The 12098-nt window shown below is 34.3% G+C and overlaps 1 protein-coding gene and 1 long non-coding RNA gene across 2 annotated transcripts in view; both read left to right on the top strand.

Moving 5' to 3' along the window:
- LOC149820359 (DEAD-box ATP-dependent RNA helicase 20-like) overlaps positions 1 to 4220 on the top strand; it is a 51251-nt gene extending 47031 nt beyond the window's left edge. Inside the window, exon 11 of the mRNA XM_089983184.1 lies at positions 4097 to 4220. The gene's annotated coding sequence lies outside the window, so the exon portion shown is untranslated. The remainder of the gene's footprint in view (positions 1 to 4096) is intronic.
- Positions 4221 to 10086: 5866 nt separating this feature from the next.
- Positions 10087 to 11645, top strand: LOC149820358 (uncharacterized). The gene is made up of 2 exons (XR_016426681.1): positions 10087 to 10221; positions 11122 to 11645. It is a non-coding gene; the product is annotated as an uncharacterized LOC149820358 (long non-coding RNA).
- The last annotated feature ends 453 nt before the right edge of the window (positions 11646 to 12098 follow it).

Genomic DNA, 12098 nt, shown 5'->3' with positions numbered 1-12098 from the left:
GCAAAGGCGGTGGTTAGAGTTCTTAAAGGACTATGACTTCTCTATATCCTACCACCTAGGAAAAACCAATGTAGTGACAGATGCACTGCACAAAAAAATAGGAAGTTTTGCAAGCTTGATCAGTAACGAGTGGAGACTACTTGAGGACCTGATCGACTGAAGACCGTTTGACACAGACTCAGGTCGCATCCAGATTGCCAACTTGGCTGTGAGGACTGAGCTTATGGACCAGATCATTGCTCAATAGAAGGATGACCCGGGCTTCACGAAGATGATTACAGCATGCAAGTAGGATGGGACAACCCTATATATGGAAGAAGATGGAAGCGTTTGGTATAACCCAAGGCTATGATTACCAGCAGACCAACAATTGAGGAAAGAACTACTTGACAAGGCACATTGGACCAAGTTCATTATACATCCGGGCAGCACTAAGATGTATAAGGACCTTCAAAAGAACCATTGGTTGAATGACATGAAGAGAGACATTGTTGAGTACGTAACGAGATGCTTAGTTTGCAACCAGGTCAAGATCGAGCATCAGAGAACTAGCAGAACCTTGCAAATGATAGAGATGCCACAGTGGAAGTGGGAAGACATTACCATGGACTTCGTGGTAGGTCTGCCCAAGACACGATACCAGTGCGATACTATTTGGGTTATCGTGGAACTCAAATGCATGAGATACACCCACATGCCCAAGGGTTCTATCGACCCTGGTAAAATCCCCCTTTTCAAAAATTATTTTTGAGGAATTCAAGATTTTCTAAAAAAGAAAATTATGTAATAAATAACTAATGTATATATATCCAAAAATTTTAGTGGAGACATTTACCCATATTTGAATCTAATTTAGGTTGCATTTAGGGTCATTTCACTTAAACCTAAAATCTAGTTTCGAAAGAATTGAAATTCAAATTATAAATTAATTAAGTGGAATGAAAATTGTAAGTAAACTAAATTTTATAAAAGTGTAGGAGTCTATAGGTGGGCTGTCCCATCCTATGTGGCACAACATTTCAACTTTAAAAAGTTAAAATAAAATTTAGCTTTAAAAACAAAGTTAAATTGAAACTTACCAAAAACCAAAAACATGTTTACAAAGTCAAAACTTACTATTTTTTTTCAAGAAGAAGCCTCCCAAGGGAAGGGCATCCCATCCTAGATGTTTCTAGGATGGGGATGGCTGGAATAAGAAGGAGAAAAGAAAGGTACTCGAAAAAGCAAAGAAAGAAAGAAAAGAAAAAAAAGAAAGACTAGTCAAACTTGCTTGCCAAGCAAGCAAGTTTGAAAAAAAAATTAAAATATGGAAATGTCCGCCTCATGTGGGTCAACCAGCCCATATTAACTCATATTAGGCATAGTTTATTTTATATGTAATATGATATAAATCATATTCTCTACCCTAAGTTAGCTAAAATGAAATACCAAAAAAAAGGAAGCAAATAAAAGAGAAAAGGAAGGTGAAAAGTTTTAGAGAAAAGAAAAGAGAGCCTTGATTGAAATCAAGGGTTGAGATTCATGCAACTTTTGACCTCCACCATAACTCCTATAAACCATGGGAGGGACTCACGCCCCCCTATTTGCTCTCTTGAGATTTTTTCCCTATTGCTCTCCCTTTTCCCCTTGCTCCCTTGATTCCTGTCCTTCCTCCTCTCCTTTTCCCTACACTTTCCTTGTGATTCCCACTCTTGACCCAACAAGGAGGACATCCCTGTGAGTAGATTAAGCATGAGGAGTTCATTGGCATAGTCACCACATGTATTAGGTGGCCGATTCGTGTACGAGATTCGATTTTGCAAGCTTAGGAAGGAGTTTCACGAAAGAGGTAAGGAATTCTATTATCTACACAAATCAAAACTTGTAGGCATGAGTTCTTCTGATTTTTCATAAGAACAGGCTCTGTACCACACCCCCCATACGTGAGTATGGTGCAGGGTTTGCCAAAATATAAAATAGAGAGGGTTTTCAAAAGAAAACCCCACTCAAAGTCGATTTCTCCAAAATCGGGTCTTATTTTCCGATTCAAACTATTGAAAAAAGGAGATTATGAAAGGATTAATATTGGACTTTATAGAAAGGGGTTGATTTCAATTTCCCTTAGAAAAAAATGATTCACTCCTTAAAGTATCCAAACTATTGAATTAAAAACGAAAAAAACCCATGTATGCATGCTATCGATTTTGTCAAAAATAAAATTTATAATTTTTGAAAATACATGAAATATTTAGTTGTTTCTAGCAAAATTTTAGTTAGAAATTTAAGTAATATTCATGTGAGTGTACTGTAGTGATTAACATGACTTCCATTATTTTTTTTATTAAAAAATATGCGTTTTTATGTACCTCGTTGGAAAAATACCGAAACTATTTATGAGAAAATAGGGTTCAAAGAGACGAATCAGTTTTGCAGCCTTACAGCTGCAAAAATAAGATTTTTCCATATGAGATTAGCTAAAATTAAGGTGATGATTCTTTTTAAAGTTTTATGTAATATGTTCAAGAAAAAAATTCAAAAATATGGATTTGGGTGGGTTGTTTTGGCTCACTCAAATGTATATTTCCTACTAGTACGTATTTTTGGCTTGACACCTGCTGACTGGTAAATCATTCGTATCTCCCTCGCTTGATGGATTTTTTATAAATGGTTTGTTGCATTGGAAAGCTAACAAAATTTTAGCTTTGTTCATTGATTGAGCACTGAACTGTGATAGTGGAAACAAAAGATTATAGGCATGCACTAAATTGTTTGTATCTCCCTCATCCGAAAGAATTTTTATGAATTGTTTGTGGCATCAGAAAGCTAACAAAATTCTTTGCAAACCATGAAAATTTTAGTTATGTTTGATTATTGTAAAAAAATTTGTAACCGCTGTAACAGTCGAACAAAATTTGGTTTTCACAAGTTTGAAACCGGTTTAAGACCCAACTATCGAATACTTGGAAAATTTTACGTATTTTTATGTGTGATTTTGTGAATGAATATCAAATGGTTTATAGACTGTAAAAAGGTCAGTTTGCTGTAGGAACTAAGTGCCCATTTATGGGGCATGAACCGAGTAAGTTGCTAATGCAAAAGCATACCTTCATGGCCTCTCGCTATTGTATGGACCAAAGTATCGACTTTACGAGTTAAATGTGAATGTTTAATGACTCACTCATGATGGGTTTTTTTTTATGACTATCATATACATAATGATGATGATTGGATTTAGTTAATGTATAAGAAAATTCATTGATTTGTTTATGCATATGCATATAAGTTTGAAATAAAAGAAGCATGAGCAATGTTATCAAACTCAATGTTTTAAAATGTACATCCACTGGCCCTGAAGTGGTCAAATCCCTTTAAGGTATTGCATGTAAAATAATTAATTTAATAAGTCTAAATATATAACACTAAAGATTGGTGCTTGCAAGGAGAAAGAAGCGGTACTTTCGGCTTTATGGGACATGTTTTGAGCATGAAAGGTTGCTTCAACCCAACCACGAAGATAAGAGAAACCTTTGTAATAGATTATAGTGTAGAAGAATGAAACTCATGAGTAGAAAACTGATACATCAGGATGATGGTGTTGAGAGCGCTCTCTCGATACGCTCGTCCCTCACCCGTAGGACTGGTGAAAGGTGCTCGGCCAGGCCAAAGCCACTCATGTTTGAAAATACTGTCTACGCCATGGCCATGATCCAAGTTTAATACTGTGTTAGTTCCTATAGGGCTAAGAATTGAAACCTAAATGATTATGCATTAGATAGGCATGTCATTTATCATATAAGAAAGAAAATGTAATCAAAGATAATAATTGGCTCATGCATAAAGTCGACTTCTGCAATGGTAAGTGCATGCATTTTTAACTATTCATGCATTTTTAATTATGCATATCTAAGTGAATGATTGAGTGAAAATAGTTTAATGAATGCTTGCTTGAATGACATGTTAGATATACATACATGTAAATTTTAATGTAATTAGTTTTATTTGAATGTACGAAAGATTGAAATTATTCTTGTTTACTTGTTTTAATTTATGTGTTCTGAATAACGATATCCTACTGAGTCATTATTTGCTTGACCCTATTTATTTTAAATATTTTCAGGCAACAAATAAATTCCCATGCGATGGCGGGAGGTTGCGTTGGGGACCGAGCCAAGCCTTTTTGAACCTTCAAGTGTTTTTAGATTGCAAGCATTTTAACATGCTTAGGAATCTGATTATTCATTGAATTTTTAAATGGGCTATTATTAATTAAATTTGGAGATGTAATGGATATTTATTTGATTTATGAATGTTTAATTTTTGAATTTATTGCATGTATGGTAAATAAATGTGATCGGGAAGTTACACATCAAGTTTTTGTCCCATTTAAATTTTTCGCTGCAATATTGTAAAAGTATTTTAAGTTTTTTATGATTTTTGGGATACAAAATTTGGGGTATTATAAGTTATATAGATGAATTATATATAAAAATAAAATATATAATTCTTATTGATTTAATACGTTGTCTTGAAGACAGAGATTAAAGACAAGATGCTCAGTTGTCTCAAATGTCAGATGCATGAGTGGATAACCCATCACGATGGGATATGCTCTCTCAGGTTTTTGGGCCAGACATATATGTACGTGTGTGAATGTTTGGCATGAGGGTGCCAAACAAAGAAATATTTAGTGCATGTCCAAGCAAAGTAAAACTCTTTTATCAAAACACCACGTATCATGAAAGGATAAATATAATGCAAGAGTGACTCACAAGTTTGAAAATTGAGGTTGTAAGCCTGAAGGAGATATTATTGAGAATGATGGCCAACAATCAATCAAGTTTCTCACAAGCTCCTTAGGTAAGTTGATATAACTAAAGATTCTAATTTTGTAAATGAATTTGTATTTGGTTATATGTGTGTGTGTGTGTGTGTGTGTGTGTGTGTGTGTGTGTGTGTATGTGTGTGTAATTCTTTCATTTATGTTTATTCGCATGCCTCATATACAAGCATGGTGCACCTCCAGTTCTAAGACCGTCTCCCTTCCATGTAATTCCTGAACTTTCAAACTATCTATATACATTTGAAACAAAACTTGTTTTTTTGTTATCTGACATTGTTTATATGTATGATTGTTTTTATATTGGTTTAAATATATGTGTGAACTTTCAAACTATCTCCTCTTTGTGCAGGATTTCTTTTTTTTATAACGGGTTGAATATGTGCATGATGGAGTTATAAAGGGTTGGAATTTTCTATTTGTATGTATAAATATTGGAGTTATGAAGGCTTGAAGTTATGGAGTGTTGAATGAATATAATTGTAAAACTCATAATTTTTAAGAATTATTAATAAATAAAGAACTCATCTTTTTATCTCCAAATTAGAAATGTGTTTCTAACTTTTGAATTTCATTTATTGATATATTACATGTATATTTGTTTTTTTTTGCCAATAAGGGCATAATTTGCATTTATAGAACTATTTTGGGCTATAAATAACTATTTATATATACATTATATTTAAATATATTTTTAATAGAGTTTATAAATTATTGGAGTATATTTGTGTGTTATGTGGCTCTTGGTAATGGTTTTTATAAGGTAATTTTTCATTTTTAGCTAATCTTTGTATAATTGATATTTTTTGAGTTTTTGGCATTTGCAATCGCACATGAAGGGTTCGTTGTATTGCTTGGGTAGCGATCTTTGCGGACTTTGAAATCCCTCAACCTTTTGGGTTTCGATTCATTGTTCTTCATATTATTAAAGTAAGTCTCCTTAACTAAACTTGTAGAGAGCATGTTTAGGCACTAATTGCGTAAGCATGAACTTTACTGAATTACAAATACAAGTTATGAGTACACAACACACGTAGCTGTGGATATCTAGGGGTGTTGTGGTTACCTATATGTTTAACTTATTTGAGTGCAGGATATATTAAAAATGTGATACTTATGTTAAGTATCAAAACAACTGTAAGCCAATTTGCATTGAATGCAATGCAATGCGAAATGCAAATCGGGTAAATGCTCATGGTAAGTACGTAGTGCAAATGCATCACCCAATAAATTTATTTTTATTATATGCAACACTTTCATGCTCACACACACCACTTAGTTGTGATTCTAGTTCTGAGATCGTGCTGAGCGTAATTTGAATGTATGCAAATAAAAATAATTTTCTTGTCGTAGTTTGAAGATAATGCTCATCATGATTTTAGATAGCGGAATATGGAATATATTTGTTGTAGGTACATGTTTAAGCATGCATTTGTATGAATGAATGTTGCATAAATTGATATATTTGACATGGCTATATTGAATGCTAGTGTGAAATAATAATTGAGAAATCATGCATGAAAGAATGAGCGATAGAATCATGTTCATGATAAGATTATGCAATTAGCGTTATGCATGGACTGATATGTCCTGTGCTCGCATGAATGAACCATGATTTTTGTAAATGCTATTAATATATATACTATGTGTGAGACACATTATGCATAAAATGTTTAATTTAACTAATATATTTTCCCATTTCTCCATCCTTCTAATTGGAGCATCATTAGGCCTTCGCCGAATATGTCCAAACCACCGTAAACGATTCTCTCTCATCTTATTTTCAATGGATGCAATTTTTACCTTCTTACATATCTTCTCGTTTCGAATCTTATTTTTTATTGTATTTCCACACATCCACCTAAGCATATGCATCTCAGCTACACTCATTTTTTGAATATGATGTCTCTTGGCAGCCCAACATTCCATACCATGTAGTAAAGCGGGCCTAATTGTCGGCCTATAAAACTTTTCCTTCAACCGTAGTGGCATTCTACGACCGCACAATACTCCAATTCATTTTGAATAAATGAAATAAATGAACGCATGTAATAGTTTATTTTTAAATGAATGAATGAATGCACTTATGAACATATTTATTTTTTAATGAATGAATAAATGAATGAATGATGTATGTATTGGTAGGTTCACTATTGAATGAATGTTTGAACAATTTATACATGAAAAAAAAACTAAATTAGCAAAAAAACTACCATTGGCGCTAAAAAATGTCAGAAAAGTCATTTTTAAGGCACTAAAAAGCACAAAAAAATGCATTGTTATTGCACACTTTTAGTGTGTTGCTGCACTTGATCGCCCTCCATCATTTCTTGGGCCCAACAGCTAAAGGTTGTATCCCAAAGATGGAGGGTGATCAGGTGGTGCAGCACATAAAAAGTGTGCAATGGCATTTGCGCATTATCACAAACCAAAACTTGTAAAGCTCGATGGTCAGTCTCAAGCTGTTCCCTATGGGACTGCATCAAAGTGAAGCATGGTACGTGCCCCCTTTTAGTGTAAGGGTCTTTTGTGTTCTACAAGAGTCCTGAAGAGGAAGATTCAGTTTGCGTTGACATATACTACGGTTTATTGAACAAATTGAGTCAAGTGATTTTACCCATTCTCTTGCTGATAAGAGATGTACTCTCTTTCATGGTACCTAAGAAAGACTGATTAAATTACTTTAAACTCTTGAGAAGATCTAGTGAGGTTAATAGTGGTGACAGCCATCAAGTTCTGTAGGAATTAGAACAATAACCGTATTTGGTTTGATGCCAAAAGTGTCAATCTCAAGAATGTCACCATAAGGAGTACCTCTAGTGACTTTAAAGAATCACGTTTTTTATCAAGATAATCTTTACTACTATTGGAATCTTAGAAATGACATTATAAAAAGTATATAGAAAATTTTATAAATATACCCACCTGCCTTTTGACGTAATCACAAACACCCATTAACTGTTGAAATATTACAAGTAGGTACTTGAGTTAAGAAAACTATTCTCAAACAACAACCTGGTCTAACCTTGATTTTTTTTTTTATGGTCAGACTGGTGAGTTTTTTTGGAAAAAAACCGTTTTGTCATTTTTCATGAAAAAAAGTTCTACTATGCATCTCTCTACCGGAGTTGTGAGCCACCAGAAGTGTACTCTATCTTTTATTAGGATTGTGCTCTGCCCCCATCATATCTTACTCAAGTGCCAGATTTTAGCACAACCTTCCATTATTAAGGGGTAGAAGCAGTCTTTTGGCACAACCTAACCAAGGTGTAACCATAGTTAAAAGTTCAAGGTTGGCCCAGGCCTTTGTTTGAGAGTTGATTTCTTAATCCAATGCATATTCCTAGCTTCTCAAAAGTTAAGCGGGTGTTTTTAATCAAGTCAAAATTCAGCAGGTATTTGTAAAATTTTACGTCAGTACATAATAAACAAACAGATAGTCTGAATAAAGCATTAGGAAATTGTTCAACGGAATCATCCCTCATCGTTAAGGACAAAGAGGGAGGCCCTTCCCCTCTCTAATTGAGAGGCTGCTGCATGCCCACGTAAATATTAGCTTTTGCATATTATTTTTTGAGATTTCATTGTAGTTTGGGTGAGTTTTGAAACTGGGTTACAGACTTACAGTATTATTATTTGCTGCAATGGTCTGTATCTCAAATTGACTTAATAAAGCAATTTTTTTTTCTAATTTTTTGGTAAATCTAACTTCATAGATGTAATCTACATGATTTGTTTAATAAGATTCAGCTTTTGAAGCACTGAAACCTGACTTCTATAAGGTTTTTCTAACAATGCAAAAATTGAAAGTTGTGAATACACAATTTTTTTGACTCAATAAAAACATGCTTTTTTTTTCATCGAAGAAACATGGTCCATGTGTTGTTTTCCGCCAAATCAACCATGCTGAACACATCTATGAAATTAGATTGTGTTAAAACTACATACATTTTGAGATTCCAACTAGATTATTGGTTCAATCGTGACAAATATATACCCTGGGTTAAAAATACAAAAATACCATTTTATATAAATTTACATCATTTTACCCCTGTGGTGCTAACTTTTTCATAAACTAAGATCCACAAAATTATCATGCCAACATCACAGTGTATTAAAATAAGGGAGATTTTGAACAACATGCGATATAATCATAATATTTTATGTTTATATTTTATGTTTATATTTCATGTTTATATATTATCATGAAAAAATCTGGGAGATATTTGTCAATATAAATTCGATTAATTAGTGAAAGTAAAATTCCTAGGGTTTAATAAATCTATATCTATACCATTTACTTATAAAGGGGTAATTGGGGCATTAGAGAGCAAAAAATTTGTTGAATTATAACGTTACAAAAATGACAAAGGAGAGTACTGTTTTGATTGAATGCAATTTACTAACCCCTGGTTTGGATAGCTTTATCAATATCTTCATGGCATTTATATTTATTTTTATATAGCTAGTTTTGGTGTTAGGATCTTTTACTTTTATTTTTGAATAAGTTTTTTAAAATTTGACGAGAAACCACCCCGTTTTCAAAAACAAAGAGCACTTTCTTCCACTCCACCACCATCATCAACACCACTAGTTATCCACCACCACCCCCAACCCCACCTCCACCTCCTCCTCCTTGTCACCACCACCACTAGCACCACCTCACCATCACCACCACCTCACTCCCACCCTCACTAACATCACCTCACCACTACCATTCATCTTGATCTCTTTTTCTTCATTCTATTTTAAATAATTCGTGATCCAAACATTGGTTTAATTAAAATTAAAAGCAAAATTATTCTTTATTAAATGCACTTTAATTAATGTATGATGTATGTACATAATAAATAAAAACATCAGAAAGAGCCTTTTTCTGTTTTTATAACAGTATCCACGTTATGCAACATTTTGTAAAATGACTGGATGAATGTTGTGATTTTTATTATCATGTGCTAAATTGGTTGCCGTTTAAATGTATTTCAGTAGACAAAGAAATTAGGCAAGCTACATGGAATCCGAGAGAGAGAGAGAGAGAGAGAGAGAGAGAGAGAGAGATGTCATTTTCTAATTATGTTAAAAGGAAAAATAATTAAATCACTACAAGAGCTTGAAAACGTACAAAGTTTTTAGGCACCAATCACATCACACACATGTTCTTGCTGACGTTGAGGATAAACTCGACAGAATGCTATCCGTCCTGATCTCTCTCTCTCTCTCTCTCTCTGAAGATATCCTTATAAATAGGTGCACCCAATATGGATGAATTCATACTCTTTTCTCTTAGCATCTCTCAAAGTTATACATTGACATGGCCTCCAAAGGGTTTTCCTTTGCGATCCTGCTACTTGTCCTGCTCATTGTCTTTTCCCAAGTCTTAGCACGGGAGTTGGAAGAGAAAATAAGTGAGTGTACCCTTCTTTTACTTCTTACAAACGTATTATCTCTCCTAATCAACATCTAGCTAATCTATTCCTTTTGCAGGTTCTCTTTAAAAAGGATTGTATCCTAGCATATGATTCCTTGCGTCATATATTGATTCTAACCATTCAACCAAATGCATTTGGACAGTTACTTGTAAATATAATCTTACTCTATATAACTAAATGCATTAGGTTGAACGGCTAAGATTGACACGTGTCATACATATGATCCCTTTTCATTTTCTTTTTCCCTTTTGCTCTTTCTTTAACCATTACTCACACTGGTTAATTGGTCCAATGTCAACTAGTCCAGTTTAAGACAGGCCTTGGCGTTGTGAAAAAGGAATTAAGTTGTTTTGGCACTCGTCAGCTCAACATTTGATGTACAGAGCATTAGAAAGTTAATTTCCCGTTAAGTGGAATAAATTACAGAAAAACTCATAAAATATCAGATATTTACAAAAAACCATACAAATTTTCAGCTATTACATTTAGCTGCTTCTTTTTTCATCACTGTTTCAGAGGCACGCTTGGCCTTAGATGAGTCTGCTAATCATTGTTGAGACTTGAGAGAGAGGGAATAACCAAGATGCTATCAATGTCTTTTTTTTTCAACATAAGAACATAAAATGAATCAGACCCTGTTTGGATGACATTTTATTTTTTTTTATAAATTTATTTTTGAAAAATAAATTTATCAAAACTTCTCCAAAATCAAACTGTGGATCGGCCTAGTTATTGTGATGTTTTTATGACAAAAAGTTCATTATGCAATTTTATCATCATCCTCACTAATCACCATCATTACCCCCATTCACCATGTAATTCATTAAAGCATTTGATGACATACTGTAAACTCTTGAAATGTTCTTCCATAAATAGGTGGGGATGGCCCTGCGTATGTTGATGACAAGGGTGCAAGGGTGAAGATCTCTGCTCATGAAGCCAGAATTGTCGGGGGCCATGGAACTGCTTCTTCTGACGTGTGCCTGCCTCCAGTGTGCACAACTTTATTCATTCCCTGCGGTTGTGGTTGCTGCCGACAGCCCAACCCATGTCAATTTATTTGCGGCATCCCCCGTAGATGCTGCTCTGCTGAGGAATTTGCTAAGGAGTTTGGAAAGACAAACAACATTCCACATAATTGATGCACGCTTGTTTGTGTTGCAGCATATTGGTATGAAAGAACTGTATAAATAAAGGTTGAGGCCTTGTAGGTCTCTAACAGCACTCACTTGTGCTTCTTGTCCAGCGGATCCTGGTTGAGCTTGGATATGATGTCTGTTTCAGTCAGTCTGTTCAGCTTTCCTATTTTCTATTTTTGTTTTCGTGCTTGTTCAGTTCATGGGTTCAACATTTTGTTGATCTTCATGAGTGGTAATGTTGAATATCTCTCTCTCTCTCTCTCTCCTACAATAACATATTGTACCCATCTTGTTATTTTTAATTCCATGCGTATCTGCCTGTCTGGTGAGGGTGACTTGTGAATGTAACTAAATCTGAAGGGACGTCATGAGTTTGAAACCTACAGGTTCACATCCCATGTCACAAAGCCCAAACTGAGTGTACTTAATAGTAAGCAGGGAGGACCTGGGGTTTTTGCACCAATGAGCCTGTGAGTGAGTCAGCTTTTCCTAGTTATCCGAAGAAAAAGAAATCCATGCCTACAAAGGCTATGACCGGATGCCGAGCTGTTGCCATTGGCTTGTTTAGTTTTTTTTTTTTTGAAGGAAAGAGTAAACTATATTTTATTAATTCAGAAAGAGTGCATAGCTTAGGGCTTTTTTAGTTACTAAGTGCCTTATGTGGACCTTGTTCGATTATAAGTTTCTTAACTTTCTTTTACCATAATCCGAATT

Source organism: Nuphar pumila, chromosome 12 (genome assembly GCF_984573655.1).
Source record: "Nuphar pumila chromosome 12, dmNupPumi1.hap1.1, whole genome shotgun sequence".
Lineage (NCBI taxonomy): Eukaryota > Viridiplantae > Streptophyta > Magnoliopsida > Nymphaeales > Nymphaeaceae > Nuphar > Nuphar pumila.
This window is presented reverse-complemented; position numbering and strand designations above follow the sequence as displayed.